Source organism: Homalodisca vitripennis, chromosome 6 (genome assembly GCF_021130785.1).
Source record: "Homalodisca vitripennis isolate AUS2020 chromosome 6, UT_GWSS_2.1, whole genome shotgun sequence".
Classification (NCBI taxonomy): domain Eukaryota; kingdom Metazoa; phylum Arthropoda; class Insecta; order Hemiptera; family Cicadellidae; genus Homalodisca; species Homalodisca vitripennis.
This window is the reverse complement of record NC_060212.1, coordinates 158,768,418-158,796,384: the sequence shown is the minus strand read 5'-3', so window position 1 is coordinate 158,796,384 and position 27,967 is coordinate 158,768,418. Positions and strand designations below refer to the sequence as shown.

At 35.1% G+C, this 27,967-nt stretch overlaps 1 long non-coding RNA gene across 1 annotated transcript in view; it reads right to left on the bottom strand.

Annotated features, from left to right (window-relative positions):
• Positions 1-11,962: 11,962 nt before the first annotated feature.
• The window catches only part of LOC124365088, a 317,158-nt gene continuing 301,153 nt past the window's right edge, over positions 11,963-27,967 (bottom strand). Inside the window, exon 3 of the long non-coding RNA XR_006922701.1 lies at positions 11,963-12,029. This is a non-coding gene — a long non-coding RNA (uncharacterized LOC124365088). The remainder of the gene's footprint in view (positions 12,030-27,967) is intronic.

Sequence of the window (27,967 nt, the reverse complement as noted above, 5' to 3'; positions counted from 1 at the left end):
GCCGATTAAATTGAAACTTCAACTGCGATAAGCGGTGACGTAGGGTGGGACAGTGGTCTGCTTTTAAACAGCTCTGATTGAAATTTCTTTATCCTGGAAGTTGCAACTGAAGGGATCAAAGACAAGGGTAAGTGCAAATAGTGTCTTATTTCAAGTCTATATCTAAATATTTTAGATACCATTTTCTTGCCCAGAACCACAAGTTCCGCTAAGATTGTTAATTTTTCAACAACTTGCCTAGCATTGTTCATCGCAAAGCATCCTGAAAGCTTCCGATGGGATTACAACATACAACGTTATAGTATAGGAAAGACCACCACGTTATTACGAGAGAGAATTTCAGGCTGAAATTTTGATATGCTGTCTTTCTTGCTCCTTCAGTTGGAGTCCGGGTTATCTGGCAGGTAGTGGTTGCGTTTATTAAAACGCATCTTACCTGCACAGGTAAAAATCCTGGAGTATAACCAATATGTTTTATGCGTAATTTACAATTTTTTCCCTTTGAGATAGATCTATTGCGTAGAAATTAAAATTGCCTTAAAGTTACTGTTGCAAGTTATGTCCTATACTCAATATTTTATTTGTATTAAATAAAAAATTATCATCAATATCATCTTCAATGTCTGTAATTTTTATATTATGTTATTTAAACATAAAATAATCTAAAATAATTTGCCAGACGTTAATTCGTTTGTTAAATATTAGAACGGTATGATATACTTGTGGTTGGAGATAGTTTGGAGTGCAAGAGAGACAGAAAGCGACGGCAGCGCTTCGGCAAATGGACATCATGGCGTCAGTCTAAAGTCACATGTTTGTGTTATTGTGTTATTTGTGATGTTTATTTATTAATTTCGCTGCAATCGCCAGTGGTAAAACGAAATGTGTTTCTGTAAAGGACATAAAGATAAAATCATTCTTTTCGTGATTGATAAACTGATGAAGTGCCAGGAAGTTTTGAATATACGTTTAAAATATAAATTAAAGGACAGTGACATTGAACTGCCTACTGAAATAAATGAGACAGATGGATACCACAGACAATGGTAATAACAATAAACGCAACCACTACCACCAGCCAGATAACCCGGACTCCAACCGAAAGAGCAAGAAAGACAGCATATCAAAATTTCAGCTGACCTGAAATTCTTGTTTTAGAAACGTTGCTAGCTCCCGTACTATTAATATTTGAAGACCACCATTATGTTATTACGCACAATCAGAACTTATCATCAATATCATCTTCAATGTCTATAGAGCTATTGAGTAAAACGATCTTCATACGTCATACGATTTTATGGCGGAAACAACGCAATATCAAAATATACAGTAGTTAGTACACTGAGCACTTTGTAAACTATTAAATGTTTAATGCAAAGATATTAATTAATTAATAATAATTAAAATTAATAACTTAATTGCGCTGGAATTATAAGACAAACTGCCACTGTTAAATGTCAGCAAGTAGTGTATTCCAACTATAGAAATGGTTGGATTTATAGCTATTTTAACTCAATTTTAAGACTTACTCATCATTGTAAGTTGAATAACAATAACATTTTCAATGTTCTCAAAAAAGTGAATCGATGAGGTTCCATCGTGATAGTATGTAAATTCTTAGTAGAAAGTAAGTAATCTTCTGAAGAAAGTTGCATATTAATGAATGATATGGTTTCGTAAATTTTGCCGTTACCTAATAATAAAGTAGAAGTATTTTTTCAATCTAAACAATGGAAAGTATAACACGTCACTGTGAATTCCAAGTCAAATGCACAAACATACATACTGCTTTATGTACATTATGAACAGGGGTATGTAATTAACGTCAAAATTGAAAGCCTAAAATTGTATTGTATTCAATACAAATTGAGTAAGTTGGTCTCGAAATTATCGTGTAACTTATAGCAAGGAGACTTATTGTAAGATTGTGGAATGACGAATGGAAATACGATCGTTATTTTGTGGTAAAAATACCACAGCTTAATAATTATCCAAAGCCAGCGCCGATGTCTGATGGAGTGATTCCAGTAAAAGGTACGCAGGAATGAACCATCTATCTTACTCTGTCCTTCGTCCCACTTTCACTCAGATAATAAGTTCCCAATGGAGTGTGGCACGAACTTCTGTGAAGAATGTTGGGGAGGATTTTCACCTCTAAATCATAAATAGTTGGAAAGTTTGTTTACCGGAAGTGGACGGGAGAGGTCGCGGTACGGCGGCGGGAATGGGAGGATCGACCAAACATATTTGATAGCAGCTAAATATCGCGAGAGTTGCTACGCGACAGTCACAAAAACAGAGCCGGTTGACGTCTCCCTAGCAACCCCCTCCTCCCTAGCCCCTTCCATCCCCACCTACACCCCCTCCCCGCCAACCCGATGTTAGATTAAATTTCTTAGAGACCTGTACAACATTAACATACTTGAGAGTTGTGACTTGCCACCTCCCCGACGCCTGAGTTGTTAGAAGTTAATCAATTACATTTCAATTTTAATATTAAACTTTCCATTTTAGTCACATTCAAGTACATTGACTTAAATGTGATAAATGTTTTGTTCGGGTTTATTAAAATAATCTAGAACGTTTTATCTTTGTGATAGCTTTCGTCAAATAATTTTGCCCGTATTATAGAAGCAATCTAAACTTTGTTACAGAGTAGTTCACTAAAGCTGCGTAAATAATTATTAGATTAGTTAGATTTTTGTAGAGGAAAGATAAGACGACGAAATTCGTAGTGTCGGTATACATACTTGGTTGACCATGGATGCGGGAAAATCAGTAGAGAGAGATAAGACAGATACCGATAGCATACTGAGCTTTTACCGGAGTGTTAAATGTAGATGGACTTACACATTATTCACTTACAGACCATCAAATCACTTAGGTAAATAAGTTATAAAATAAATATAATCTAAGAAAACTTCATTGCCAGCTTAAGTATTACCTTAATAAAACACATAGTTCTACTACTTTAGACTTTACCTAAATCTGAAGTCTATCAAAATATGAAAATCAACATTTATCAAACATTTTACAGGGATTTTAATCCCTACAAAATAGCCTGGTTTCCATCTACGTGCACCATAACAATATTTAATATTTGAACAGGAACTACGAGTAAAGATAAAATGTGTACTGAGCAGAGATTTCCCTCTAGACACATATATTGATGCTTTGAAGAGTGGAAGAGAAATAAGGGAGAAGTCTGTAATCAGTAAAATTTTCATTATTTTTGTTCATATACATAATGTAACACAAGAAATTGTATAATACTGTAGTGGTAAATTGTTGAATTTTACTTAAAAGTCAAACTAAACTTGTTCAGAGATAATAACATTTAAACCAACACACAAATTTTATATTAGATTTACCAATCAAACATATTCAATTTATTTCTTGTACATTTCGTTGTTTCTTGTTTCAGACTGATGTACCAGAGATCAACAGCTGATTATCATCAGTCAGATTAGCTGAGGATTAAACACTTTAATGCTATTCGATGTCCTGAAAAATATGGCAACTTTCTCTACAAAGTTGGTTTAAACCTTCAACTCTATGTTCGTGAATCTGAGATTCGTTATATATGTGGGAACTGCCAAATATGATTTCTTACTGTAACTTAGAAACAATTTCCCAATTAAGGGATAACCGGGACAGAATCCTAATAAACTGGTGATATCTACTACCGTAGATTAAAATAATGAAATAAATACTCCATAAACTGTTCCCTTTCCTTCTTTTACGTATACAAACGTGAGTCACCTACACATTAGCATGTTTCATGAGAAGAAATAAAGGTAATGTTATCAATAGTAAATTTTCATCCAATTCAATTATTTTAAATCATGAGATTTTATAACTTCAGCGGGGCTACAAATGCAATATTACTGAATTTTCTAAGAGTGTTTGATCGATATTTTTCACTAATCAATATTTGGCAAAAAAAATGAAATGGGTACGGTTTTTCAAATAAGGGAATCATTTTATCAAATTTCTTATATTTTTCAATAATTGCATTCTTAGTTTTGCTTACGGTCACATAAAATTCTACTACAACCTTCAGCTAACATCGGAACCACATTTTCATTTCCTAAGAGAATGTGCGACTTGGTATAAAACTTCGGGAGAAAATAACATTATGCGTGCGGGCAACGTTAAACAGCGGTGCGGGGAGAGAAAACCTGCGGCGAAAAGGAACAAACGCCGGAGCTCGGCCTTTCCCAGCTCCTTGCCGACACAATCCCTGTAGAACAAAAGGGCGCGGAAACGGAAATGAAAGAGATAAGGAAACGTGAAGGGGAGGCAGTCTCTCAATTAAGGAAATCCGTCAGGTTAATCCGGGGCACTTCCCCGACGGACAAATATCCAGCGATAAGCGCTTCCTACTGCAGGGGTGGGGCTATTGGTCAAATGTTTCCTACAGGTGACAAATTAATACATCCCCCTGCTATCCTACCCGATCGTATCCGGCACGTAATTATGGTCTGCCATAACCTTATCTGGCCGCCCGGCACCCCTTGCCGCACCGCACAGGCAGCACGATCTCTCCGCGTTACGCATTCTGGGGCTAATTGCAGTAATTATCAACAATTTACGATTGGTGACGACAACTTTCAGTTCCTCTTGGGGTGAATCCTAATCGTGGATGAATTACGATCAGTGCTTTGTTTCTATGCAAATAAAGGGCCAATTTATGGGAGGTTGGAATCGTCACCAAATCGTACGTTAATGTGTACATTTCTTATACAGTCAGCTTCATATACAATCTTATTTATGTTTTAACACTAAAATGGTTTAGTATATTGAATTCTTTTTTTGCAAGTTATCACATAACTTTTCAACAGTGGTTATTTTAATCCCTGTTTCTTGGTCTAACTAGCTCTTTGTAACATTTTCCTCCTCTCATTGTTTTTATAAATTTACAACACATTTTTTATAGTTTTTAATTTTTTCCTTCAAGTAAATATCAAAGTAATATCGCTTTTTGGCCATAATTTTACGCACGATGTATTAGATGTTAAAACAGTAATGCATGAAGCCTCCAAAATGTTCGTCGTTACGTTCCATTTATTTTGCTGACTTTGGAAACAGACCACATTTTAAAAATTAATCTAACATGTTTCCACAGTTTAGTACACTCGAGTTGCGATTGGGTCAATCGCTTTAATATTTTACAATATATACCTTTCTTTACGACAAGTAAAACATAAAAAATTGTTGACTTCACAATTTAGTAATTAATTTAAACATCTTTAAATTAAACTCCCGTAAAAATGGGTGAAATTACGCAAGTACGAATTTCATACAGCACATACATGCAATAGCATAACTACAGGGAAGGACAAAGGATGTTTTTTGTATATGAACATGTAATTTTCTTGATTTAAATTTTAATAAAAGCATACAATTTAATTAATTTGCATTCTTTTACAAATAATTTTCTTTGTATCGATTAATATTATTATAGCTTTCGCCTTGAACCTGGTTAAAAAATTGCCCAAATTGTAAACCACTTGTTGTAAAGCATTTAAAGATTTCTCACGATCATATTTAACGTCTTTCCTTCCTCAGGGAAGTTATGTTAAATCTGTTCATTTAAAATAAAACAAGATTAACCCAAGAAAACCGATTGCAACTCCTTACGGTGACAACGTGATGTTCCTAGGGTAAGTAAGGATTATAACTGATAACATTAATAAATATAATGGATTACTGATCCTTATTTTATAACTAAAATAAAAAAGTTTTAACAGGAAATTTAATGAACTAACGTGAAGTTAAGCAGTGGGATTCCAGAACCACGCCTTTTCTTAAGTTTATTAGTGGGATATTTGATACCCCACTATAGCTTATCTCTTTGTAACCCGAAATTAAGATGTATAAAACCTTTATAAATTCTCCTCTGTTCCACTCACGACGTTATAAATACGTCCATGTACACTGCTTTTCATTTCATTTTAATTTAATTTTTTCAATACATAATAATATGAGTTATTCTGTACATGTATTACTGGAGGAACAAGATCGGTGCCAGTACAGATCCTTGTGGAGGTCCGCAAATATTAGGATGATCTCAGCCTGATGTGAGGCGTGAGGACCGTGTGATGGCCACACATTTCATGGTCGAGGTGGTAGAATGTTCTCACACTCACGTGGGAGGATGTTTGTCTAACTGTACACTGTACCTGGACCCGGCGATGGATAACTGCGCACGACGACGCAATCACCCACGCTTCATCGGTTCTGCTCCTGCAGGCTTCGCCGTTTGACAGCCACTTTGGTTCTAAAGTGATAACTCCTAAAATTGGAAAGTCGATAAAATATTTCTGTGGAGAATGAAATATTACACACCACGAGTATCAGTTTGGGAAAGGAGGAATATCTATGTACCGCAACTTTTATTTACAGGTTGACCACTTTGAGGGGATTACATTCCTCCCAGAAGAAGAATGAGTTAAGATCGAATAACTCCGGAAACATTCACAACGCGTGCGAAGTTCAGATCGCATACCTCAAGCTTCAACTTAGAAGAAGCATTAGTTTTCTTTCCAGATCGTCTCCAATTTCAATGAAATGGTGGTTTAAGGTGATACTTTTCAAAGGAGTAGACGTAGTCGTATCCATATTAGGATTATCATACTTCATTTTAACGTTTTTCTAAATAATCTAATTTCTTATACTTTATAGCTGACGATGTTGTAGCTAAGCAGTTAGACTAATTAAGTTAGTCGTACATATGCACATCTAGAAATAAGAAGCACTAAAACGCTGTTGGAAAACACGAAATTAAATGGAAATGAGAAAGTAAATAATGGAAAAGGAAATAATGAAATACACTCCAGGAGTCAAGTCTATCATCGTCAGATTTCAGACGCTGCTCAGATATATTGCATTATACCATACATTATACAGAAATTGAGCTGAACTCAACATTCACAATTAAATACAATTTTAATCATCTATATAAGACGTTTTCGCTATGGATTTTTAAAAGTCTCTGAATCTGTATCTTCATTTGTGCTTATTCTACTTACATAAACGCATGTTAAGTACAGTACTACTTAACACCTTGGTTTCATATAATACTTGGGGTATAATCGTGATTAATGTGCTGTAGTGACTACAGTAATATTTCTAAAACTTGTTGATAAATTAATTCAGTTATTAACATACGGTTTCGAAATTTTAATACAGTTCGCTATTGAGTATGTTAGTGTAGGAAAAAGATCTGTACCAGTACATATCCTTGTGGGGAACCGTAAATCCCTGTTAATTTAAAATAAAATAATTTATATTACTATCACATTATGCACGGTAACGTGTCTCGTTGAAGTTTACGACGTTCACCAAGGCTCGTGCCGTAGTTTTCCTGTACATCTTGCGTAATGGCGATCGTAACGGAGCATTTGAATAAATTAGTATCTTGTTAGAGGCCCGGTACGTGATTTCTCCTCTGCACGCATTCAATTACGATGGGAGGTGAAGCTGAGTACGGCAAATCACGCAAACAAGTATTACACAACTTTAGTTCATTTTTAGAACACACTTTTTTAAATATTTAATAAATTCGTTATTGTAAAGCGAGTTTCCTTACAGTGCAAATAAATAAGTTGCTTACTTTAGTAGTTTTGAACATTGAAAATGTAAATTTACTGAAGTAAAAACGTACAGAAATCTGGATATTTTATCACCTGCTATGAAGTTATGCATTATACAGCTGTACAGACAAGCTGTTGCTTCTGATTTTATTACTTGATACTTATTTCAGCTGTTACTACATATCTCATGTTATTGTTGTTCAAGTTTGGTAGTGAGTGCAAGATTGAATATCAAATTAGCATTATTTAACTCATCAATTGCAATTAGCGAACATTTTGTTGAAGAAAAATTCTTGAATGGATATAAATATAGGTAAGTATAGAACTTTTTTTGCATAAACACTAAGGCATTATCGCGTCTTGAAAAACTGTAATCATGAAATGTAATACTTCAGTAAACATATACTGCAATACTTAACAACTGTAAAAGGATCTTGTTCCGTTTTTGGTATTTTTCAAATTCTCACTGATTTATGTTACTGATCGTATTTCTTCGCCCACTTATAGTTTAGTAAACTTATTTGACCATATGTTAACACTATTGACTTTTAGAAACATCTAAAATTTAAATTTATATTTGCAAAATCACAAAAATAATTAAACTTTGTGTTATACTCTGTGTAAGAAATATTTTATTTATATGGAAAACGTAATTCAAATAATAATTAATTGCTAGTTTTGGTAGTTTGTATATTTGTTGAGGTAGGGTATTGTTTTAAAATGCAATAATACGTCATATGAAAATGACTAATTTTTTAAAACTTGATTTAAACATAATTATAATAGTAAATATTAGTTAAATATATTATTTAAATGTTAAATTCAAATTTTTAGAACAAGATAAAATGTCGATTTTAAATTAGTTTGTAAGTCTCTGACGTTTAATGGGTCATCTGATTTTAATTACTATTTTGAATTTTTTTGAGCAGCCCTCCTCCAAATTTTATAAATAGAATACAAAAAAGCGTTGATTAATTTTTATTATTTATATTATTGAAATCTGTCGGGAGAAGGTAATATAATTTGCTCCCTCTTAGTATTATTGAGATGTTTTATTTTCTTTTATTCCACTTTTTATTAGATCTTCAACATTTATAATAGTTCAGATTGTACTTTTTGAAACGTCATTGGGTATTTGTTCATATTTATGTTTATCCTTTGAAGTTATTTATGATCTAAAAGAAATTTTGGGAGGAATGGTCTACTTTTGATAACTTATCTGTCCGACTAGAGACACTAGCCCAGGACGAGAGGACGTAGACGTTAACGTCAGTCAACATCTTGTGAGGAGCAGGAGCAGAAGCAGGACATGAATCACGTGACACAAAGCCCTGTCCACCGCCACCGGGCCCTTTATGACCCAATAGACGCATTCCGCCCCAGATCCCGGTTTGATTGGGCTTATTGCCCGATATACGGGTACTCCCCGGATACCGCTGTTTTATAAATCTGTGACCTGCATCAGTTCTACTCGCCCCCCCCCCCCCCAATCCACCAGAGCCGCTGATTCCTTCAATCTTCGTGAATAGAACGTAATTGATGTCATAAAGTGTTGGTTTCGGGCCTTAAGAGAAAAACATATATATTTGTAATTCATTATTGTGAAGCTAAACTTTACCACATGATGCTAATACAATTACGGTAACTATGTAAGCCTATGTTTTCTTTGGCTTTAGAAAGTATAGAACATATTACAATTGGTGAAATGGATAAAGATGACTAGTTTTTTTTTTAATAAATACAATTAAATAACAGTGTTTTTTTTCTCTAACCATATGTTTTCTGTTAATAGACGTTCTGTACATATTCCTCAATCATACTCGAGTCTAAGTTAAGCCTTCAATCGGGATTGCAACTTTATTTTTTAGATTTCGTAAGAGTAACAGATGTTATGTTGAGATATAAAATGGTTGGCATTTTCATGTTCAAAAAGTTTACCCAAAAGCCGGGGGCGAGGCTTGCTTTGTACCTAATTCTTCCTCTAATGTGTATAATGTCTAATTATTGTTGAAAACAGCTAACAGGTATTACAATAAGTAAAAGTTCAATGTACAAGTGGCTTCTTGTTTGCGAAATGGTGATTGTCGACGAAATTTGACCTGACCGACCTTGAGCTTGCCGAACTAACTAAAATAACTTGGAGCTCTGTTCAGCGAATTTTAATTCGAACTTTAAGGACAAAAATTTAACGCCAAATTTGTGACTCGTACCCACACACACACTCTATTAGCCAGTTTTTGGCAAAGACTTTCATGGTGTTCTTGCAATTTTTGGGATTCGATATACTTTAAAATACACAAAAGTACCTTAAGCGAATATATATGCAACTAAATATATATTTGTGTATAGATTTGAAAATTCTGAAACTTTTAAAACTTTAGATGGATGAGTTGGATTTTTGAGACCTGGCAATATTACAAGTAAGGTATGCAGCAAGCAAGTTTCTTTCCTAACTTTCTAATGGCACACTTAACTGATATGTATGACATATTGAACATTTTAAGCATATTTTCAGGTCGTCTGTGCTATAATTTAAATTTTAGTATTATTTTTCAACATTTTACCTCGTACTTATGTCGCATCAGTCATGAAACGAAATACTTTCAAAACGTAAACGTTACTTCTCCTCTCTTAATTTTTATGTTCTCGTAAATTGCTCCTGTATAGTTGTACTGGTCACTATATAGATATTTTTTTTAAATTTGATCAGTGTAGATTTCTTTAAAATAATGAATTACACAAATAAGCTGTTTATTATAATATTGGTACTTTTCGATGTTTGATCCATTTAAAATAAAAAGGAGTTTAATACAATTAGTAAAAAAAGTTACATTAGTACTTTAAAACGTATTTTATAAATGAAATCTAATGCAAATTATGTCTTGAAACCCCAAAACTTAAAACAGGAATTAAATCTACGAGTGGTAGTTTTTACTTTATTTTTTGAGTTCCGATCCTTTTATTTCTTTAGTTTGTGAGTTAAAAGTATTTGGTTTTAACTTACAAATAAAGTATTATTCGTGGCTGTAAATAAGATTGTTAATTGTGTTTAATGCTTCATCAATAGATTCATAACTGTTAAGGAGAAACCTTGATAACATAGACAAAAACCACGTAAATATTTCGAGTCTGCACTGATATAACACTTCAGTATTATTTCCAGGTTGCTGGACGCTCTCTAGGTGTACTTGTTTTAGAATTAGATACTAGTAATTTTAAAGTATATCTACAACTATTTCCCACACAAGCTCGACAATGAAATAGCCCTTTACGATATTTTCTAGGGTTGGACACAGACATGTACAAGAGAACCTGTCCAAGATGGCGGTCCCTACTCGAATTACACTCCTTCAGACCCATATGAGGGTACTGGTAGTAGTGGGCTCACGGTTCAGGGGAGACACCAGCACGCCACTACACCACGAGAGGTCTGATATTGTTCCGGATTTGAAAATCGATTGTCGATAATGTTTGAAGGGCCTGGCCACTTCTCACCTCAAGCTACCAGAACAGATCTTGCAAATGTGAACAAGTTAGGGTTGCGATTCTTCAGCTCTTCAGCCCTTTGGTTGTTAACGGACAATCTCTCACTGAAAGGGTTGAACTCTTGAACTTTACAAGACAATCTATATAATAAGGGTTTGTGGGAAAATAAACCTCGGTTTTGTAGTAAAAGTCTTAAAAGTGTTAATTGTGTAAGGCATGTTTAAGATTTGTGGCTAACAGACCAAAGTTTATGTATTTGAAAATAATTCAAGAATTCAGTTTCGTTTGGATTATCTATTGTTATGTTTATATGCAATAAAATGAGAATTAACATATCTAAAAAATTGCGCGAAATGTGTTTTCAACAAGGTTACTTCGACACCCTGTAAAAGGTTTGTGGTTCCATATGTCTGTTTGTGGGATGAGACACATTAACGGAAAAGTCAATGGTAACAAATGTGGTCAATTATAACACATTACAGATTTTCTTTATCCAGGACTGGTAATTGGTGACCAATCATAAAAAAAGTGTTGTCAGTTTTCTATTCGTGACATTTCTGGATTGGAGTTTTTAAAGTTACAGTCTGATAGACTGTCTAGTTAATCTTTCATTTTATGATTAGACATATTTAACCTTGGACAATATGTGCAGTGTTGGACCAGTGAGAAGGTAGATCCAACCTTGTCAAAATCTTCAACATTTTGAATCAATTTTGAAAAGTTTACTGTATTTTGACATTTTTTATTTATGTTCAACTCTGTCAGCCACAAGTGGGAGTCAAATCAATTTATATTTCATTCTAAAAATTATCATTATCGATATCTAAAATATGTTTTATGAATTAAATTTGTTGTATTTGAATGTCAATACCATGTAACTTATGTAAGGAAATTATTGTAACAGCTTACCACACTCCTATTGCTATCGATCCCCACCTATTAATCCTGTAAAAAATACAAAAATCAACACTATGAAACTTGTTTAAAAACTAAAAAGGATTATTTTTTCACCATTTTACTCCTTTTACAGAAATAAATAGTGTAACTAATAAAATTATTAGGCCTATTATATGTTATAGCCTTATTAAAAATGATTATTACAATATCATAAATATAGTCCATTTCTTAACATATTTATAAAAAAAAACTCACATTGATGACATTTGATAAGAGTTATCAAAATATGAGCTGCTGAGCAAATAAAATTCACTCAGTCAATATGAACTGACACTAGTGAGCAAATGCACATTTTTTAACTACTAAAATTACATAATTAAGAATTAAAGATCGAGAAAACACCCAACTAGAAAATATATTGGCAAATCGTTTATTTATAAACATACAAAATAATAAATGTATACGACTTATTGCAATATTAACAACTAATTTATAGTGATGAACTAGAACTTTGTAAATAATACTATCTACAATGACGTCTTATTCACAGGGTTGGCTTTTGGGAAAACAATAAATTATTTTTTAGCATCTGTTGAATAAACAAACATACAAAACACTTTCTAATATTTATATCTTTTTGATATTATTAAAAAAATTACAAGGCAACATGGCCTGTAAGGAAGTTTCTTAAAAGCGTACCCCAATAACATATAATAGGCTATTAATATAAAAAGTAATAAATTTAAACAGAAAAGGAACTGGAAGAAGGGGGAAATGCAGTTGGAGAATTCAGATAATGGCTTTACATAGCAGAATTATTCCGTAAACAACTGGCGATTGAGTGGAGAGAAATATTTACAGGGCGGCAGAGGAACACCGCCTCTCGCTCGAGAGGAAAGGTGGAAAGGAAACTCAAAGTCGTTATCCAATAGAACGGCCAATTAGGTATCACCAGTACACAGATGCTGATAATGCGGTCGATGGTTCGGAAACTGCTAATGTCAGTGCCAATAGAATTGGATGTATCGCGAGGTGAATAACTGCCACACTTGTTACACTCTCGCTCGAGAGGAAAGGTGGAAAGGAAACTCAAAGTCGTTATCCAATAGAACGGCCAATTAGGTATCACCAGCACACAGATGCTGATAATGCGGTAGATGGCTCGGAAACTGCCAATGTCAATGCCAATAGAATTGGATGTATCGCGAGGTGAATAACTGCCACACTTGTTACACTCTCGCTCGAGAGGAAAGGTGGAAAGGAAACTCAAAGTCGTTATCCAATAGAACGGCCAATTAGGTATCACCAGTACACAGATACTGATAATGCGGTAGATGGCTCGGAAACTGCCAATGTCAATGCCAATAGAATTGGATGTATCGCGAGGTGAATAACTGCCACACTTGTTACACTCTCGCTCGAGAGGAAAGGTGGAAAGGAAACTCAAAGTCGTTATCCAATAGAACGGCCAATTAGGTATCACCAGTACACAGATACTGATAATGCGGTAGATGGCTCGGAAACTGCCAATGTCAATGCCAATAGAATTGGATGTATCGCGAGGTGAATAACTGCCACACTTGTTACACTCTCGCTCGAGAGGAAAGGTGGAAAGGAAACTCAAAGTCGTTATCCAATAGAACGGCCAATTAGGTATCACCAGTACACAGATACTGATAATGCGGTAGATGGCTCGGAAACTGCCAATGTCAATGCCAATAGAATTGGATGTATCGCGAGGTGAATAACTGCCACACTTGTTACACTCTCGCTCGAGAGGAAAGGTGGAAAGGAAACTCAAAGTCGTTATCCAATTAATAGAACGGCCAATTAGGTATCACCAGTACACAGATACTGATAATGCGGTAGATGGCTCGGAAACTGCCAATGTCAATGCCAATAGAATTGGATGTATCGCGAGGTGAATAACTGCCACACTTGTTACACTCTCGCTCGAGAGGAAAGGTGGAAAGGAAACTCAAAGTCGTTATCCAATAGAACGGCCAATTAGGTATCACCAGTACACAGATACTGATAATGCGGTAGATGGCTCGGAAACTGCCAATGTCAATGCCAATAGAATTGGATGTATCGCGAGGTGAATAACTGCCACACTTGTTACACTCTCGATTGCACTTTTACAAAATACTGCCTTCTTTCAGTTGTGCGTCAAAAATAGCGCGTAACATAACACTTTTTTAATTTCGGTTTATTTGAAAATAAATATTTGTAAAAAAATGTCGACAAACATTAATCTACGTTTATTGAGGTTTTAAAGTTGTTTGTAACATTTTAATATTTATTTTATAGTAAATAGTGCACCAATATGACTTTTTCTTATTATGTTTATTTTCCAATTTAAATATTAACAATATGTATATGCAACATCTATAAGCATGTGAGGTTACTACACGTATGAAACTTTAGAACAAATTGAAAACGGCAATAATTTAAATCGAAGCCATAATTTTTTGATAGTTTGGAAGGCCCGTCAATTTCCCTTGACCATTTAATAATCCTTGAATCCTTGGAGAGAGCCAAAAACTTTTGTACTTTTACACTATTATAGACAGCCATTTATGGATGGTAACTTATAGGTCTAGCGTCGATTTTTTATTACGCACTTTTATGAGTACTATATTTATTCACTAAATCATAACACTGCGAAATTTTCAGAATCAGAACTATTTTGGAAATCCCCCATCACGAAAAGCTTTTGACACAACTAAAGTCACAATGGTTAAATTGTATGCTGGATTAAGACAAGCAGCTCTATTTTCAAAAATGCAACAAAATATAATAAATTAAACTCAAACCAGAAATTTTGCTTACATAATTTATTGAGCAATATAATATTTTAAGAGTATAGCTCAACTAGACACATAACCACAAGTAAAATACTAAGTTTGAACTTCAACATTTCAGAAACTTAACTCATGTTGAAAAATAAAACTCAAATTGTGTTTATTGAAGGTAATAGAGGTTGACTGCAGTGAAATGTTATTAATTTATACTAAAATTTTATTTCCTAAAATGATATTTTTAAAATACATTTTACTTAAACATATCATTTGTAAGTCAGATGTTACATATATACTGTAAAAAAATAATATTCTTATCTTCAGCTGTGTTACTTTACGTCCGATTACAAAACTGCTAAACATTCCTATATGGTTTCCGGTCTTCAGAATTGTTGTCTGCATGCTAAAAATTTTAAAAATCAGTAACTCTGAAATGAAAAAAAAATAATACCAGTTGTTCACTGATTTCATGTCTAACAGTGGTAAATTCACAATCGGCAAGAGTTGAAATCACAATCAGAAGTCAAACTGAAACAATTGCCAATCGAAGGACGACTTGCTAGGGTTTGATGATGGTGAGGGGGGGGGTTGTAAGGGTAGGGCGTGTTTTGACAGCCTTAAATGATTACCGAACTGCATATTGATGTAGAAATATCAAAATTCATGAGCCGTGTGGCCGGCGATGAATCGCAGCAAATGATCGCGCGGCCAGCTGCTGCCCCGCATGAATATAGAATATAAGAGGTCGTGGCCCTACATGTGACATGAATATAGCAGCCAGGGTCTGCTGCCGTGTTATGAAATAATGTATTTCCTCGCTAGCCACACTTCTCTAGAATTGTATGGATTAAGAAATAGTTTGTAATTTTGTGTCTAGAATTACAGTTAATACAAATTCCAACATCAATTTGTAAAGTAGTCAGGTTATGATATTTTTGCGTTTAAAAATCACGACGGAACAGGTGGTGCTTTTAAAATATGACAACAGTATAAGTAACATTTTACACATACATTAGTAAAGATTGATGTATACACCAATTGCTATTCCCAGTTTAATTGGTATAACGTAATTTTATTACTTTTCATAAGCAATATTTTTCCTTCAAAAATATTCCTATAATCTACTCACAGTTGCATATTTCAACATTAGTTTATACACGTAATTTTATTATATGATCACCTCGTGTTCTATAGCTTCATAGTTTTGAACAACTACAGCAAACAATAGTTTTTCAGCGATAGCAGTTTGGTTATTGTTATAACGAGAAGCTTGATACGACCCTTGTTGTTGTTAAACTAAAATCATACACGTAGTGCACAGTTCCATGTGCGCTCTGGAGAGATCTATTACAAAATTGCAAATCACAAAATATTCGGAAAGTTAAATTATTCTTATACGAGACTAGTAATGGCGCTCTGACTGTAGGATCCTATCCATGATTTTTTATTAAAGCGTTTCAAAATTTCTCAGATCATTCTGTCTCGCTGAACGAGGAAGCGCAACGAACAAAAGAGTTTAAAAAGCACTTGTATCCTCATGTTAATTAATTGCACCTGGGGCGGAGTCTCACAGTAAAACTCCCATCCGATACTCAGGCTGAATGCCCTCTTGGCCAACTAATTGCAGTGCGCTTTCATACGGTCAAACGAGTTCGGGTTTACGTTCCAAAGCGCGTGTCGGTGCGCGAGAGCTCGGCGTTCAGCGCACTCTAGCGTCGGGTCGGGGCGCTGTAGCGCTCAATCAATAGCGACTGACCGCAGCTACCTCTCCTGGTGCTTTGTTCACTTCAAGCCACTCGGGGTTTATCATTTTTATGAAAACAAAGTGAACGGAAACGTTATTAATTAAAGTCAGATTGTTAGTTTTATAACAATGAAGAGAGCAATATTTAACACGGTCAAAATATTACTATTACGACATTTCATATAGTGAGTGCCTTTTTTTTTTTTTTTTAAAAAAAAAAGAGAAGCATATTATTATTCTAGGAATCTTAAAAAATATCCATCGTTTTCTTATTTGTATAGTGGAATATGTCTAAATAATGCCTAAACGGAGGAAAGAATAGTTTTATGTTTTAAATTTATTATTGTCGACGAATGATTTTTAAAGATAACACGACTTTGGACATTTCCTATCATAAAATAACAGAACGTTTCGATAAATGGATTTATCCTCTTCTTCAGGTATAAAATACTTCATACGTAGGGTTAAGCACACAGAAATCAACATATGGCGTTGAACTCACTAATTTAAAATTACACATCAGAACAAGATGTACGTAACAGTTTAAAGTTTAAGTTTACGCATATACCTGAGGTTCATAACATTGAGACTAGTCACAACCCATAACACTGCTTTAACTGTGTTACTAGCGCTGAATAGCTTAAAGTATAATAGGGTTTTGGACGTTTGCCATCGTTGTTTTATTAAATATATAAAAAAATTACACAAATAGTGTACTATCACCTGTACATAAATAATATAACGATAACAAGCAGTGTCCGAAATCCTATTATCTTTGTCTAACACTGCACTGTACATGGATACTACAAAAAACATGAACACACACTAGATAAGATGAGAAACTGCTTTGTGCTTACTAAAACATATTACGTTTTTGACGCCTGAAGAAGAGGGTACATTTCACTCCTCGAAACGTAGTGTTCTATTATTTAAAATAAAAATGGCATATGTCTAAAAACCTATGAAACAATGATATACAGGATTGTACAGAATGGAAGCACTTCATCAAACGGGGTGTTCGACTACTTTCATTTATTCAGAATTTTTGGATAAACACATATTCAAAACTAATCTTTTTAGGCTATTTATATTCTTTAAAACTGCATACCTACAATTTATATTCTACTTTTATCAGTTTAAGCGTTCTTATAGTACGTAAAGCACTTGATCGCCCGATATTTGTAACCGTTGAGTATATCGTCACTTCCGTGAAATGTCGTTGATACACGGAAGATAACTTTTTATAGAAAACACACACACACACACACACACACACACACACACACACACATATATCTTATATATATATATATATATATATATATATATATATATATATATATATATATAAGAACTAAAAAAATTGGAATACCAAGGCCATAAATAATTTTTCACAAATGTGTAATTTTAAAAATCTCTATACACTTTATATTTAGAGAGGTGTGAATGCTCTTAAATTCCTCTCCTACTGCTCACTTCATCGTGGAAGATAATCACAATTGGGTGATGTAAAACTTGATCTCATAATACGTTTTTATCAAACTTGGTTTAAAAATTTCAAATAGTATAACAGTTTTGATGTAAGTTACTTTAGTCATCATCCTTTACAATGCAGTAATTAAAAAGCTCCAGGGGCATAAACATATAACTTGCTACTATTACAATAGAACAGCCTAAACAGTCCCAGAATCATTTATAGGGTAGTTGATAAACTTCTTAGTATACGATCTGAGAGCCAATTTACATTGCATACATACAACTTCGTTTTTTTTTAATATTCACAGAGACATATCTCACGAGAAATTGACCGTCGGCCAGACCAGTTTTGGTGGATGTCAACTAAGAGGGTGTCAAAAGGGTTAAAAATATTAAAAAATGTTTTTCTAAGACAATACTTTTTATATCTTGACAAACTTAAAACCATCCAGCAGATCCATAAATAACAGTTACATCATCAACAGATAACTATAAGACAAAGTGAAATTCGCCTCTTATAGGTTCTGCTGATCTTTATTTGGACAGGGACTCATGTGATTGCTCATGTGACGGTTGGTATTAAGTGTGCCAATATATGATGTAGGAAAATTTAGCGTTTTTAACCCTTTTGATAACTTTCCACTTTGATCTCTACCAAGAGTAACGCGGCTAACGATAGATTGCTTTCAAGAAATTTCTTTGCTGATTTCAAGAAAACCACGTTGAGTGCAAATACAACAATTGGCTTTACGGAGTGGTTTAAATATCACTAGAAACAATAACACAGTTAATATAATAGTTTTTTGTTTTTACAATTTGCTATGCTAGAGGACGAAGATCACCTTAACAGTGGTACCGGGCATATTTCAGAACTCGACGGGAAGTCTACCATCAGCAACACAGTATCACACATTGTTATTGGCTGCTGGTGTGTTTGGACTGCTGGTGCTGGCTGGCCTTGGCTTCTACAGGCAGCAGTCAGGATCGACCTCCACACGTCTCCGTGACTTCCGGCAGCTTCTCGTGAGTACTCTGCAGCAGTCAGTGCCGTGTTCGCGGTCTTTCGACACTTTATCTCGATGTAGCAAATATTGAGGTTGGCCTTTCTGGAACTTGAGTAGTAGTTTAGATTAATGTTTTTCTTGTCTCTTCATAATTTTTGGAAATTCAAACTAATTAATAGATTTGCGTACTTATTGTAAGTCGTAAATGACTTTAAATTTGTATTTTCTTGGTCATTTTAATTTGGAATTCAGTATACATCCAAAACTGGACAGTAAGACAATTGGTATCTTGCGGAGAATCTTTAAACCAAGACTCAAGTTTTTTTTCAGTTTAAAACTGATTTTGGAAATCTTTTAGTGGAACTCCATTATTAAAGTATAGGAGCTCAGAGCCTATTTCCACTGCATAACTATACAACATGGGTTTTCTTTAGATCGATAATACATTTTCCCTAAGAAAGAAATCGATCGTCAACCATTCTAGATTTGGTTGAGATCGAAATGGGAAGGTATCAAAAAGGTTGAAAATTGAAACGATAATTTTTCTTAAGGTTCTTACTTTTACACACTTAAACTAACCGTCAAATAAGCAAATTGATGTTAAATTGTTGGTCAGCCAATTCAAGGGTCAGCATATTTAAACAAGGACTGTATATTGTAGCTGGCAGTGATCTATAATTAATTATACATGTGCGGCGGTTGGATTTGCAAGTGTGTCAAGCTAAAATTTATAATCTGATAATAAAAATTATCGTTTCATATTTTTAACCCTTTTTGAGATCCTCTCATTTCGACATCCCCCATAATCAGCGCTTACGATCAACTTTTATTTTAGGGAAATTTCTCAATTGATTTGAATAATAACAAAGTTGTGTGTTTATAGAAAAATGACTCTTGGCTTCTGGACTATCTACTTGAGATGTTCTTAAAATTCTTCAACCTTCTCCCGACAGGAATATAAACTATTATTTGGTCCACGACTAAATGAAGGATAACTCGGCGAGCCCGGGTGTCAGCATTAACCCACTCTCTCTCACTCATGAGTGCAGGTGGGGTAAACGCAGTGCACTCACTCACTCCATGCTACCAATCTCTGCTTGCTCGGCGATCCGTGACCGCATTCACCCGCAGCTCTGACTCGCAGCTGCATTTCAACTAATTTATTCAAAAGCCCTTAAATTGAATTGCTTCCAATGGGCTAAATTCGATTAATTTGTGGCCGATGCTATTAGTTCGTGAATGACTTCTCGCGGCCCAATCAGCCCAGTTCCGATTTCACAATTCCACGCCACTTCGCCTGTTTCGGCGCCACCGGTTCGTTTTCACCGTTCCCCAATCCACCTTTGACACAAGGAATAACCTGTACGGTATGGGGGGGGGGGGTGGGGGGGGGGGGGGGTGGGGGGGGGGGGGGGTGGGGGGGGGGGGGGGTGGGGGGGGGGGGGGGTGGGGGGGGGGGGGGGTGGGGGGAGTTCCTGAGACCAGGGAGCTCTTGATCTCTGGGACCGATTGGTCTCTGGCTGTTTCCAAATTATGGCAACTTACGGTCTTTAGACTCATCCAGCCTCTGGGAACATATAGAAGCTCCCGCCAAATGAGAGCCTCCATTCTCTGGAAGCACACCGGGCTCTGCCAGTTACTAGCTCTGGGAAGATTCGGGATATGGAAGCTTCCAGCACTTGGAGTCCTTCATTCTCTGGAAGCTCAAGTCCTCTGGTAGTTCCCAGCCCCTAGGAATATTCTAAGTATAAAACCTAAGAACCTGGAACTTGCTACTTTGGCACCTAAAACCTTTATGTCACTGGGAGCTCCCGACTTTTAGCAGCTCTCAGCTCTAGAAAAAGTATTACTCTCTTCCCGGGTTCTAAAATATGCCCCTGTACGGTTCTGGTCTTTGGCAACCCCGTAGTGCTGCCGTAGGCCCTACGGCAGATCTCGATCTCTGGGAGATACCGGGATGTGGTAACTTCCAAACTTTGGAATGGAAGTTTGGCAAAGTATGTATTTATCATTTAATCCAATTAGGAATTTATATTTTCTTCAGGATAGGGGAAGATTGTATTAAAGAAACAAGTTTAAATCACTATTCCAATTTGTGTTTACAGCAGTAGGTTCGTCGAATAACTTCTTCCTCCTCTTGTGTAGTATATAGAATTTAAGTTTTGTTTTATTCTGAGATCTAGGTTTGCACAATTTATTGTTTGTTATAAAAATTCCAACTAATTACATTCTTAGAGTAATAATTTACTCTACCAATAGCGTAATATGTTAGATATTAAGACTAATTAGTTTCTTTGAATTAATCTGAAGTTTTATATAATATTGCCGCAACCACAGCGAGATTTATAGTTTTACGTCATAGTTTTACTTTGGGTGATTTAGGTTGAACAAGTTTGTTTTAAAATTTGGTTGTTTACAAGAAAGATATTTCTCTAGGTGTTTTGGGTATTTGGAGATCAGAGTAAGATGGTATGTACAGTTTTTGTAATATTGTTAGTTTGTAATTCATTTTGGTTGAGTTTTATAATTATTATTATATTTTGTCTGTTCTGGGTAAACCTTGGGAAAGTTACATGAAAATCTCATGTATGATTCAAATATTTATCCTCACTAGCTGCTCTGACAGCATAATAAAGCTCCCACGGGTTGCCAAGGGCATCAGACATCTATAGGAGGATCAACACTGCCACATGCCAACACTCGCATGCCCTAGAGCGGAGACCAGATGTAGCCTAGGCGGAGGCCGTGCCAAGGCAGTCAGTAATTGCCAAGGCGGTCCCAGGCGCTGGTAACGAGTCTGGTAATGATCGTAATGATCAGTACCGCCAAATGGTAGCGGCCATCACATCACCCACAATTGTGGCGATGAAGCGATAATATTCCCAGGATTACGGGCTGTCAGAAGCCTGGGCCGCCCCTCCCCCCGCCCAACCAACGACAAATTTACACCAGACGTCCGTCACTCCGTAGTTTTGTGTAATGGCTGTTTTATAATGCATCATTGGTCGACCCGGCGAGGATTCTCTGAGTGCTATCGACCGCGGGCTGGTGCGTTTACTTCCTTAGTTAACTTCTACGATTGTACTTTTCTGTTATTTATACAATTGACAGTACTGGGTCTCCAAAACTCTACGCGTCAATATTCCAAGTTAGAGGATTTGGCTTTATATGACTCGGAGGAAAAAGTGTGTTTCTCTTATCATCTTTCATATGCTCTGCATCTAGCCAATGTTAGACGGCTGACTAAAATAATGAAAATTAATACCTTGCGCTGGTTCAAAAACTGGACGCTAAGTCTGACAGTAATGCTTTCCTTAGAGTCCTTGGGACTAATTATATAGAACATAAGAGCTATTTTTTTGAGCTTTTTAACAAAAGAGTTTCAATTTAGAGAAGAAATATTCCATGACCAAACTAAGCGTACATATAGTTAAGTCGTTTTTACACCTTACATGGCGCCCTAACACCGATTCGAAAATAACAGTTTTCCGGAAATCAATATAAAGTTTTAAATAGATATTAAAAACTATACAAGCAACATACTCATATCTTTCAGTTCAAAGAGATCTCGTACTTAAAATGTATACCAGTCTTGTAGAGTTGAAGTGGTAGAGGGAGTTATTATTTTTAACTCCCCCAAATTGGCTAAGTGTTAGCGATCTATGTTTTGTATGTTTAGAAAGTTTCACGCAAACTTTAGTCTACAGATGAAGTCGTTTTCGATATCCTTCGGATAGTTACGTAAAGGCTCTGCCAGAATCCATAGATGCACATGCCCACCATCAAACACGATGTTCCTAGCTAGAAATGATGATAGATTCAAATTTTCAAGTTCATAGCTCAATATTGTTTTTTGAGATACCCAGTCAGACAGATAGAAAAAGAATTAGCTAAGCGAACAATACAAATTTTCTAATTTATAGCTCAACTCATTCTTCAGATATCACCCTGGGTTACAGACGTTGCTAATGCTAAGGAAATCTCTTGGAGTGACATACACGATCGAACTGTATTTTGTTTATATACAAAGAGAGTAAAAAGGGGGAGTATGAAGGTATCCGGTAGAATATAACGAAATTCTTACCTACTGAATTGCACCAAATATGTTTTACAATGCAATGTGATTGTACTCAATCGTGTTTAAAAAATTAGTTTATTCTATGATATCTTTTTGCGTTAATTTTTTAATAGTGCTCAACGAAATCCCATGGATGAATCATCATCGAACTCCATGTTTCTCATATAGAAATGGAGCTTCATGCAGAATTCAGTCTATAGCTCAATTCGTTCTGGATATATCGTGCGGACAGACAGACAGCCTGACAGTAATGCAATTTTTCCAACCTCGAATAATAGTCTTAACGCTCAGCCAATAAGACAAATCTAAATAGAGGTTTTTTTCAAAATAATTCACAGTATTTCACATCGATCCTGTTTGAAAGCATACTAATTTAATGTTATAGAGGTTAAATATAAATTTGCGTATTTATACACACTCAAAGAACATGTGGATTTATGGATGTACATTTACGAGTACACAGTGCTGATTACAAGAAATTATCCATGGGGTTCCTGAAAATCCTATTTTCACACGTAGCTGCAAGGCTTATCTGTAATTCAAACGTCCTCCGACACATCCTTAAGTAGGCAATCTTGTTGAATCATGCTATAACGCAGCTTATATTTAAAACAGCTCAGTTGTGTGTATATAAACAAGAGGGGTGACCAAAAATATTTTCTCGGCCGAAGAGGACACTTGCGTGACGAGCAGTAATCCTGCACGAACACAACACACCTAGCCTCTCGAGGGCAACTGTTTGTAGAGGTGTAGGAGTGTGTTCGGAGTGCACCAAAGACGTTGGAAGTGGTAACGGATAACGGATAGTCAAAGACCGCAGAAGTGTTGAGAGGATCGTGCTGCCAATGACTCAGCACCCAAGCAGCCCGTCTGTCTGTCTGTCTGTCCGTCTGTCTGGCCGTAATGACGTATCACCGGACTTGATGATAGTGATTTAGCAGATATGAATTATTCCTTAAACACACACGTTACTCTAATGACAACCTACAAAATAAATAATGATGGCCTTTACCTGCAGATGGCCGTTAGACGCCTGGTTCTCAAGTAAAAACTATATCTAAAATACCTCTCATAATGTCATAAACAATCGCGTGGAAAATCCTAAATATTTTAAGAAACACACTATATTAAAACAATTTAGAAGATTTTGACAGTTTTTTAATCGGACTCTTATAAATATGAAATTTTTACAGTACGTACATTACATGGTTAAGGCTCTACACATTTGTTTTTTATTCTTTTATAACGTAAGTAAGTACAGTATCTTTCTATTTAACATATTTTTTAAATTAGGCTTATATTTCTTTTGTTAAAATTATTCTGTTAAAATAATTTTGTTCTTGAGGAATTCCAATTTATTGTATGGATGGAAAAATTCACTTCTTACAATCATTTTTTTGTGTAGGCCTACAATAGTACAAATTCCATATTATTTACCTCAGTTCAACAGTTTTTGTATTTGGGGGAGGGGCTTCATTATAAGATGCTCCCAATTCCTAATTCTGCTTTAAATTGATAAAATTCCTGTGACAAATGTTTCTTAAAAAGTTATTCCATCCGAAAACAGAATTCACAGCCATGAATGTACTTTCAGGTTTTGTAGTTGTTTTTAATAATGGGACGCTCTGTTTAAATTAATTAATATTTACAGAATCAGTTTTAATTATAGATACAAAAAAATTTGGCTAATTTTTAAAGTCTATCAGCGTTTATATTAATCACACTGTTTATATAATTAACTTTCTTAGTGTCAACGGCAGTGACAATACTCGTACGGAATTTAATCCGGGTCTTCTGTAATGCTTTTGGCCATTCCATATCGTATATTCAATTGATAGTTATACAACATATTCATGTTGTTTTTACACAATTTTGTTAATGCTCTATATTTGCTTCAATTGATTATAGTACGTTTTCAGTGATCGTTTACTGGGATGATAAAATGAAGGTAGACCTTGCAAATACTATATCAGGATTTTGATACGGGTAGAATAATTAAATCATTAAAATACATTTACTCACTCTTTATTTTTGGGCTGATTCAGTTAAGGTCTGTACAATTGCTATTGCGTGTTTATTTATGGGTTATACTGTCTATACTATTAATAATAGTGCAAATAGATTTTTGACCTACAATTGTATTGACTTGAAACGAATAAATATATTATTGGAAATAACTAGAATATTAAAAAATTGAGCGTTTTCAAGAAGACTACTGTTAAAAATTAATTTGTATTTAAATGTACATGTCATACTCCGTAAGATTTTAATTTCCTTTAAGAAGAGGCCGCTCTCCTTTTAAGCCTTATCCTGTCCATCCCCATTGGCCATTGACCTGTGTGAGGATCTTATCAAACAGAATAAGGTGGTATTGATACAATACAAGATTGATGGTACTGATAGAAAGTGTTACGGTCGCATACTGACCTTGCGCAATCTCGTGGCCTCAGACCCTTCGACCATCGGCAAGTCCCAATATCATCTGTACTTACAACGACTCAGCAGTCGTAATTGCGAATTTTGAATAGTCGAGGAATGTGACAAGATTGATGGTACTGATAGAAAATGTTACGGTCGCATACTGACCTTGCGTTATCTCGTGGCTCAGACCCTTATATAAAGATATCAACTGTACTTATCCCAGTTTTAAGTTGTTTTGGTAACTAACAAATTTAAGATTATTCCATTCTCCTAAATTCCTACCAAACTTCCTTCCTTCAGAACCATACTTAGGTTGTAATACCCATGTTATCAAGGGTTCAGTCATCAGTCAATGCAGGAAGGATCCCAATATTCAGAATAAAATATTCGATTCTCAAGTTAACCTAAATTAATAATAATTGTTATTCTCCCTATACTTAGGTTGTAATACCCATGTTATCCAAGGGTTCAGTCATCAGTCAATGCAGGAAGGATCCCAATATTCAGAATTAATACTCGATCGATTTATCAAGTTGACCTAAATTATATTGTTATTCACCCTATATTAATAATGTTATCCAAGGGTTCAGATCATTGCAGGAAGCTAATATTCAGAATTAATTATTCGATTTCCTAAGTTGACCTAAGAAATAATTGTTATTCACCCTATACTTAGGTTGTAATACCCATGTTATCCAAGGGTTCAGTCATCAGTCAATGCAGGAAGGATCCCAAATATTCAGAATAAAATATTCGATTTATCAAGTTGACCTAAATTATAATAATTGTTATTCACCCTATGCAGGGGTTTCGCAACCATAGCCTATTTATTCTTTTTTAAAATACATTACTTTTTATCTAGTTTTTACATTTCAACAATAAACCTTTCCAATTTTCTCTCATGCACCTCCAATGAGTATTTTTTTAATAATCATTGAAACAAACTGTTAGAAACATTTGGGGGGGGGGGGGTTGAGGGGGGAGACGGGGGGGAGGGAAGAGCGTGGTGGCGGGGGGGGGGGGGGGGGGGGGGGGGGGGGGGGGTGGGGGGGGGGGGGGGGGGGGATGAATGTTTTTCTTAGGAAAATTCCGCCATCGACTTCAAAGTAACTAGGTTGTATGTACAGCCAATGAAAATTGGCTCTATGCTCCTACATTAAAGCGTACGGATTATTTTGGACACAAGCTATAAGAAACAAAGTCATGGTGTTGAGGTATGAATAAGGTGTACGCCGAGATTATTGACATACCAAAGAACGGCACAAGTATCGCTACACAGGTCTTCTGGCCAAGAGGAAATCTCTCATTTACACTTTATACTTTGCTCTAGACAGATGCATAATTTATACTATGTATTTCTTTATTCAGAGCAAAATTTCAAACTGTATCAAATGTTTTGTCATTAATAAACCTTTATAAACATATAGAAGAGAATCAAAATTCTTGGTTGAACCTGAGAAAGCGGGTTTATTTCCAATATCTCTGATTACCAACATGTACAGCTAGGCGGGACTTTCTGTCTAAATTTTGATTATTACTTTTAAAAATTTATTACATCCAAATTGAACCGAAGATCCATTTAATTTATTCTAATTAAATGTAACTGTAAACGGACTCATTCCTGAACACACTCATCAATACCTGTATGACTTTAATACTCTCTGAATATATGAATGTATGCTAGAAAATAAATACACTTCTTAAGTATTTCTAAATGCCAACAACAAAAGAAAGATATGCAGTAACATCGAACTGATTGGCAAACCATGCGCATTTGAAGGAGTCTGCTAAGTTTATTGATGTTGAAGAAGAATAGAACCTTGACAATCCTAACCTTTAAAATGTGATTGACAACAAGAATGGTTACGGAATAATTATGGTGGGACTTTAAGTGGTAGAACAACTAAAATATACGTACTTGTAAATGACTAGAGTATACGTAGTAATCTGACCTCGCATGAGATTGTTCTGGATAGCAAAATTCTCGTGATGAACACAACAAAGTCCAAGACTGAATTGTATACTGCGGTAACTAATGTTTAAAATTTGTCACCTGAAGAAGGGATGGGAACCAGTTTTCAAAACGTCGTGTTTCTAATATATAAGGTTCATTAGTTTGTTGTTTTTTAAAGTTCTTTTGGTTTTTTGTGTTTTGTGTTCTGAAGTAGCCGTAATATTGTTTTAATTTTTAGTTTTTTTTAGTATATTTGTCTGTAAGTAGTGTGGTGTAACTGTTAATGACAACAGTATGTTTTTATGTCATTTAGTTTTTTATTGTACTTATCAGTTGAGAGTGGTGTATTTAAAAGTTTGTAAATCGTTGAATTAAAATTTGCTCTTTTTTGTACAGGTGGATGTTTAGGCTATTTGAAAATTTCCTATTGAAAAAAAAAAAACATGATCCTATTGAAAATAACATTCCTTTTTATTCTCAATTAAAAAAAATAAATTTAATGTCTAAT